The sequence below is a fragment of the Cherax quadricarinatus genome, chromosome 30, assembly GCF_038502225.1.
Source record: "Cherax quadricarinatus isolate ZL_2023a chromosome 30, ASM3850222v1, whole genome shotgun sequence".
In the NCBI taxonomy this organism is placed as follows: Eukaryota; Metazoa; Arthropoda; class Malacostraca; order Decapoda; family Parastacidae; genus Cherax; species Cherax quadricarinatus.
In genome coordinates, this window is record NC_091321.1 from 17,052,107 (window position 1) to 17,059,314 (window position 7,208).

The 7,208-nt window shown below is 48.3% G+C and overlaps 1 protein-coding gene across 1 annotated transcript in view; it reads left to right on the forward strand.

Annotated features, from left to right (window-relative positions):
- LOC128692689 (mRNA decay activator protein ZFP36L1) overlaps positions 1-7,208 on the forward strand; it is a 276,448-nt gene that overhangs the window by 36,267 nt on the left and 232,973 nt on the right. The gene's annotated exons all lie outside the window — the stretch shown is intronic.

Sequence of the window (7,208 nt, forward strand, 5' to 3'; positions counted from 1 at the left end):
AAACACAATACCAGCTAAGACAATAGCAAGCGCAGACAAAAACGATGGAGGCAATTCAAACTAGATACACGACCTTGCTATAAAAATCTGATACCACTCTGATTAGGCACTTAGCTTAGAAAGACAGGCACTCAGAAAGAGAGAGATGGGCGGAGATAAACAGACCTGACACGGTGTCATGGATTCGGCGAGTGGGGGCAAATTCTAAGAACAGTTTTATATGAACGTACGTGAGGCCCATCTTGAAGTACGTAGCACCAGAATGGAACTCACACCTGATGAAGCATGTCAAGAAGCCGGATTAAATGCAAAGGTATGCAACGAGACTAGACTCGAGAGCTATGGGGAATGAGCTATGAGAAGCTAAAGGAACTTAACATGATGGCATAAGAGAGAGAGAGAGAGAGAGACATCATAACGACATACAAATTACTCATGAGAATTTGATAGGGGCGGACAGGGATAGGTAGACTGGGAAACAGGTACACGAGGGAACAGTTGGAAGTTAGGTTAGGAATGTCGAGTAGGTAAGAATTTCTTCAGCCTGACCTGAACAACACCGTGATAGACGCAGGATCTATACAGAGCTTTAATACCATATATGATAGGGACTCATGAAGCTGGAGTAGCTTCAGGGTGTGACCATCCCCGAGGTCCGGTCCCAGACCGGGCCTCGTGATTGCTGGCCCAATGCCCGCAGCCCAACATATTACCATAACGCGGCTGATCGGGAACTTTTTTGAGGAATCTGTCACGTTTCCTCTTCCAGACAGCTGGGAGTTTGTTGGTAATCCCCCTTTTAAGACCGTTTTCTGTCCCACTTGGACCAAGTCGGACCGAAACGTCGTCATAAGGTCTTCTGTGCGAGTTTTGTACATTATTCCGTAACTTCTACCTGCCCATTCAATTATGTTAATTTTCTTACTTGTGATTCATAAGCACTTTAACAACAACAACAACAACAACAATAAATACCTTACTTAAATATAAGGTAAAACTACTAGTTCAAAATTTCACGTGAGCTTCACTCTAATACTTTTGTGACCGTATACAAATTCTCATGAACTCCTTTACGACTGAAAATCAGGTAAAAATCCTTGTAAATAATTCCTTACCACTGTAACTTGTTCAGTTTCAGAACTGTGCTCACCTAATTTTGGTTGCGGGGGTCGGGTCATGGCTCCTGGCCCCACTGGTCGCTACTAGGGGTGTGGCTTTCTAATATTGTTATTCCCGACCACAGGACGGATATGGGTGCGTAATAATTAACAGCGTCAATTCTGAAACCTAATTGTAAACTTCAAACTCTACTGTTTCTATTTTAAGTTAGGTTAATTTAAGTAAAATTAGGTTAATTTAACCTAGAAGAGCGTATATTTAACCATAAGCAAATTAAAAAGGCAGTGACACGTCTGGCAGCGCGATGGCTGGGTAACTACAGGATAAGTTGAAATATGCACGAGTGCCAGCGATAGGGGTGCAGCGATGAAGAATTACACATATGCAACATTTGGGTACCTTTCTTTGTAGACGTTTCGCCATCCACTGGTTTTACCAATACAAATTCAAGGACATGATGGGAAGACTGAAGAACTGGATACAAAAGACGAGATAATCAGTCCCTCAGAATGGAGTTAGAGCATCGTGTACAGCACATTGTGGAACACCTATAGTGTGCTCACTGTGCTGCTACAGTGTACTGTGTTAGGAAGATATTGTTCCCTCAGTGTAACAGTGTTCCTGATCAGCCGGGCTGTGGCTCGTACGTTGGTTTGCGTGCAGCCAGCAGCAACAGCCTGGTTGATCAGGCTCTGATCCACCAGGAGGCCTGGTCACAGACCGGGCCGCGGGGGCGTTGACCCCCGGAACTCTCTCCAGGTAAACTCCAGGTACTCCAGGTAACTATATCTGTATTTCTACAAGTACACGATACAACTTACACACACCATAGTTGACATCAGTGACATATTCCATCATAGAGGATGAGTTTCGCACATGAAACTAGTCAGCTTGAGCTTGGACTTCAGCAATGTGGGAAGGCATTCAGTGGGTATGTAAGGGGAGTAAGCCAGTGGGAGGGAGGATGAAAAAGACGGGGGTATAGTTGTGTAATGTGTATATTTGATACTTTATGTTGGGGGGAGGGGAGACGGAGAGAAGGTAGGGGAAATTTGCATACAAGTCCTCCCCATCACTTACTCATGCACGTGTAACACGTGTCAGTCATCCCCCGCACGTGTATACGTGTCATCTATACAGTGCACGTGGCAACATTTCACTAGTTATGTTGAGCACACAGTAATCTCAGCAACGCCATCACTGGCGCATGGTGGTGGTGGTGGTGGCGGCGGCGGCGGCAGTGAAGGTAAGCACGTACGTACACGGTGTGTGTACTCGCCTAATTGTGGTTGCAGGGGTCGATTCATAGCTCCTGGCCCCCGCCTCTTCATTGGTCGCTACTAGGTCACACATCCTGCTCCGTGAGCTTTGTGCTTATGTACGTACTCACCTGTTTGTGGTTGCAGGAGTCGATTCATAGCTCCTGGCCCCGCCTAATGATCAGGTGATACTACCCGAGATGCTCAGGGGCTCCCTCTTTCCCTATTTATGTTTGAGGCTTTTTTAGGCCACTTCACTTCACATGTGCCTTTCGGCATCTCTTCATCACCTTGCGGCAGTTTTGTCTGTGTGTCTTGCGGGATTGTTACTGATTTCTCAGTTTACTTCACTGGTTCTCACTCAGAACAATTAGGTCATTTGAGGGAGTTCGAATCTCTGATTTTGTAGCACTGATCATCTCCCAGGATGCGTGTGCGCGCGTGTGTGCGCGCGAGTGTGTGCACGCGAGTGTGTGCGCGCGAGTGTGTGTGTGTGTGCGCGAGTGTGTGCGTGTGTGTGTGCGCGTGTGTGTGTGCGTGTGTGTGTGTGTGTGCGTGTGTGCGTGTGTGTGTGTGCGTGTGTGTGTGTGTGTGTGTGTGTGCGTGTGTGTGCGAGTGTGTGTGCGAGTGTGTGTGTGTGCGAGTGTGTGTGTGCGAGTGTGTGCGCGCGAGTGTGCGTGTGTGCGAGTGTGTGCGCGCGAGTGTGTGTGTGCGTGCGAGTGTGTGTGCGCGTGCGAGTGTGTGTGTGTGCGAGTGTGTGCGACTATGTGTGTGTGCGAGTGTGTGCGAGTGTGTGTGTGTGTGCGAGTGTGTCCGCGCGAGTGTGTGTGTGTGTGCGAGTGTGTGTGTGTGCGAGTGTGTGTGCGAGTGTGTGTGCGAGTGTGTGTGCGAGTGTGTGTGCGAGTGTGTGTGCGAGTGTGTGTGCGAGTGTGTGTGCGTGTGTGCGAGTGTGTGTGCGAGTGTGTGCGAGTGTGTGTGCGAGTGTGTGCGCGAGTGTGTGTGCGCGAGTGTGTGCGAGTGTGTGTGCGAGTGTGTGTGTGTGTGTGTGCGAGTGTGTGTGCGCGAGTGCGTGTGCGAGTGTGTGTGTGCGCGAGTGTGTGTGTGCGCGAGTGTGTGTGCGCGCGAGTGTGTGTGTGCGCGAGTGTGTGTGTGCGCGAGTGTGTGTGCGCGAGAGTGTGTGTGCGCGCGAGTGTGTGTGCGAGTGTGTGTGCGTGTGTGTGTGAGTGTGTGCGAGTGTGTGTGCGAGTGTGTGTGTTCGAGTGTGTGTGTGTGTGTGTGTGCGAGTGTGTGCGCGAGTGTGTGTGTGTGCGAGTGTGTGTGCGAGTGTGTGTGCGAGTGTGTGTGTGCGAGTGTGTGTGTGTGTGCGAGTGTGTGTGTGTGCGAGTGTGTGTGTGTGTGCGAGTGTGTGTGTGTGCGAGTGTGTGTGTGCGAGTGTGTGCGCGAGTGTGTGTGCGAGTGTGTGTGCGAGTGTGTGTGCGTGCGAGTGTGTGTGTGCGAGTGTGTGCGCGAGTGTGTTTGCGAGTGTGTGTGCGAGTGTGTGTGCGAGTGTGTGTGTGCGCGAGTGTGTGTGTGCGCGAGTGTGTGTGTGTGCGAGTGTGTGCGAGTGTGTGTGTGTGCGAGTGTGTGTGTGTGTGCGAGTGTGTGTGTGTGCGAGTGTGTGTGTGCGCGAGTGTGTGTGTGCGCGAGTGTGTGTGTGTGTGAGTGTGTGTGTGTGCGAGTGTGTGTGTGCGAGTGTGTGTGTGCGAGTGTGTGTGTGCGAGTGTGTGTGTGCGAGTGTGTGTGCGAGCGAGTGTGTGTGCGAGCGAGTGTGTGTGCGAGTGTGTGTGTGCGAGTGTGTGTGTGCGAGTGTGTGTGTGCGAGTGTGTGTGTGCGAGTGTGTGTGTGCGAGTGTGTGTGTGTGTGTGCGCGAGTGTGTGTGTGCGCGAGTGTGTGTGTGCGCGAGTGTGTGCGCGCGCGCGTGTGTGCGCGCGCGTGTGTGTGCGCGCGTGTGTGTGCGCGCGTGTGTGTGCGAGTGTGTGTGTGTGCGAGTGTGTGTGTGTGCGAGTGTGTGTGTGTGCGAGTGTGTGTGTGTGCGAGTGTGTGTGTGTGCGAGTGTGTGTGTGTGCGAGTGTGTGTGCGAGTGTGTGTGCGAGTGTGTGTGTGCGAGTGTGTGTGCGAGTGTGTGTGCGAGTGTGTGCGAGTGTGCGCGCGAGTGTGTGCGCGCGCGAGTGTGTGTGTGTGTGTGTGTGTGTGTGCGTGCGAGTGTGTGTGCGAGTGTGTGTGCGAGTGTGTGTGCGAGTGTGTGTGTGTGTGACTGGCCGCCTCCCCCAGCCAGTGTCCACCAGACTTGACGAATTAGATCTAACACCGTCAAGTACATTATGTGAGGTCGGTTTTCTAAACCGTTTACAAATTAGAGAGATGGACTGAACATATCGACTCAAGGCTGAAGGACTGATTACCTCAACCTTCTCCACATCTTCCACCGTCCTTCTGTATTGGACTAAGAAGCCACTGGCTGGCGAAACGTTTCCTCGATAAAGATTCTCAAATGCTGCACATATGTTCCATTCAGTGGTTAAAACAACGTAAGCAAACACTAGCACGTGTAAGAAAACGTTTCCGTCCAGGGTCCTTGATCACTTGTAACATACAGATTAAAAAATAACAGTAGTATATATAGGGGGAAAGTTGGGTGTGATACACAGTAGACTGTATCAGTTGCGAAAGTTTATACCAGAGTATATTATATGAACCGAAGCTTATTTCGTTATTTGTAATGTTGCTAAATGTTTGGTTGATTTAGCCTGACAAGTATTATGAACGTTCTCCACGTGTTTGACACTGAAAGTGTAACCGCTGGTATTATTCTTGTGCAGTGTTCAAGTTGTTACATCTGGGTATAAAATGTGATGTAAAATATTTGATTTTGACATTAGTAAAACTTGAAGGAATTGGAAAAATTTTAATATTAAATATCAGGTACCTGGAGGTTACCTGGAGGTTATTCCGGGGATCAACGCCCCCGCGGCCCGGTCCATGACCAGGCCTCCCGATGGATCAGGGCCTGATCAACTAGGCTGTTACTGCTGGCCGCACGCAGTCCAACGTACGAGCCACAGCCCGGCTGATCCGGCACTGACTTTAGGTATCTGTCCAGCTCTCTCTTGAAGGCAGCCAGGGGTTTATTGGCAATTCCCCTAATGCTTGATGGGAGGCTGTTGAACAGTTTTTGCTATTTGTTATTTTTCTGTAATTGAAAATAAGGATGAGTAATTGAAATTATATTGAACAGTGTAATTACTCCAATCCTGCCAGGGAGAGGATTAAACAACCTTAATGGAAATAAGCCATGGTGACCATTGGGTTAATAATGTGTCTCCTGCTACGAGCGCTAGATCAGCCAGGCTGTGATGGCTGTGCAGGCCTGCAAGCCATTAGCAGTGGCAGTCTGGTTGACCAGACCGTCAATAAGTCTGGCTTCAGGGCTATGCAGGGGTCGAGAGGAGGGTGGTAAATAGTCCTGGAAACCGGTCACAGGTTCGACACAGGCAATGGGAGCCAGACAGCGTGGGGGCTGATTGCCGTTAGAGGCAGGGAAGTGTGTTGTGGTGTGTACAGGTGTGTGTTAGTAGGGGGGTGTTGATAATTTCTTCTACACCTGGATTGAGCCTCCAGACACCCCTCCCCTCCAGCAGGTGTGACCTTGATTATGTATATTTATTCAACTCCCCCCCTTAGTTGTTTTGCATGCGCATATATATATATATATATATATATATATATATATATATATATATATATATATATATATATATATATTATATATATATATAAACACTGGCTAAAGGAGACTTGAACCTACAAACCTTGGAACAAGGTACGCAGTGCTTTACTAATCTACCCACACTGGACCAGTACCTGGGAGTCCAGCTTGTGCTAGACTTTGATCCAAGGCTTTCAGGGAGAAGGCTTACAGCTTTTCATCTCATCCCCTGCATGCATCAGCCTTACTAGAGATATAAACAATGCAAGGAATTCGCAAGAGCAGGCGAAATATACACAAACACTGATCTGTGGCTGAAGGAGACTTGAACCTGACTTGAAGCTGTAAGCCTGAAAGCTGGCTGCCTTGGATCAAGGTCTAGCGCAAGCTGGACTCCAAGGTATTGGTCCAGTGTGGGTAGATTGGTAAAGCACTGCGTACCTTGTTCCAAGGTTCGTAGGTTCGTCTCCTTCAGCCAGAGATCAGTGTTAGTATATTTCGCCTGCTCTTGCGAATTCCTTGTGTGTGTGTGTGTGTGTGTGTGTGTGTGTGTGTGTGTGTGTGTGTGTGTGTGTGTGTGTGTGTGTGTGTGTGTGTGTGTGTGTGTGTGTGTATATATATATATATATATATATATATATATATATATATATATATATATATATATATATATTTATTGTAAATTATAAACAACTGTCATTAGTGTTGGTAGTTACAGGAACAGACTAGTTTTTTAAGTGACTGCCTATTAGGTTCGCATTTAATCAATATAAGTGGTAATTTCAACCCAGATATATGGATTAATAAGCAATAAATACATAAACCATACCACGGGTGGGGTTTGATCCCGCGGTCAGAGAGTCTCAAAACTCCAGACCGTCGCGTTAGCCACTGGACCGCGGGATCAAACCCCACCCGTGGTATGGTTTGTTTGCAATCGTGTCATTACGATTTCGTGAGTCAATAAGTACATACATAGAGTATCATAAGAGAGGTTGTCATGTGTGTTTGCTGTTAAGTTGGCTGTGCTGGTTTCCCAAGACGATTGTCAGGAATTATTGATAAGCTGACTTAACCTGCCTGTT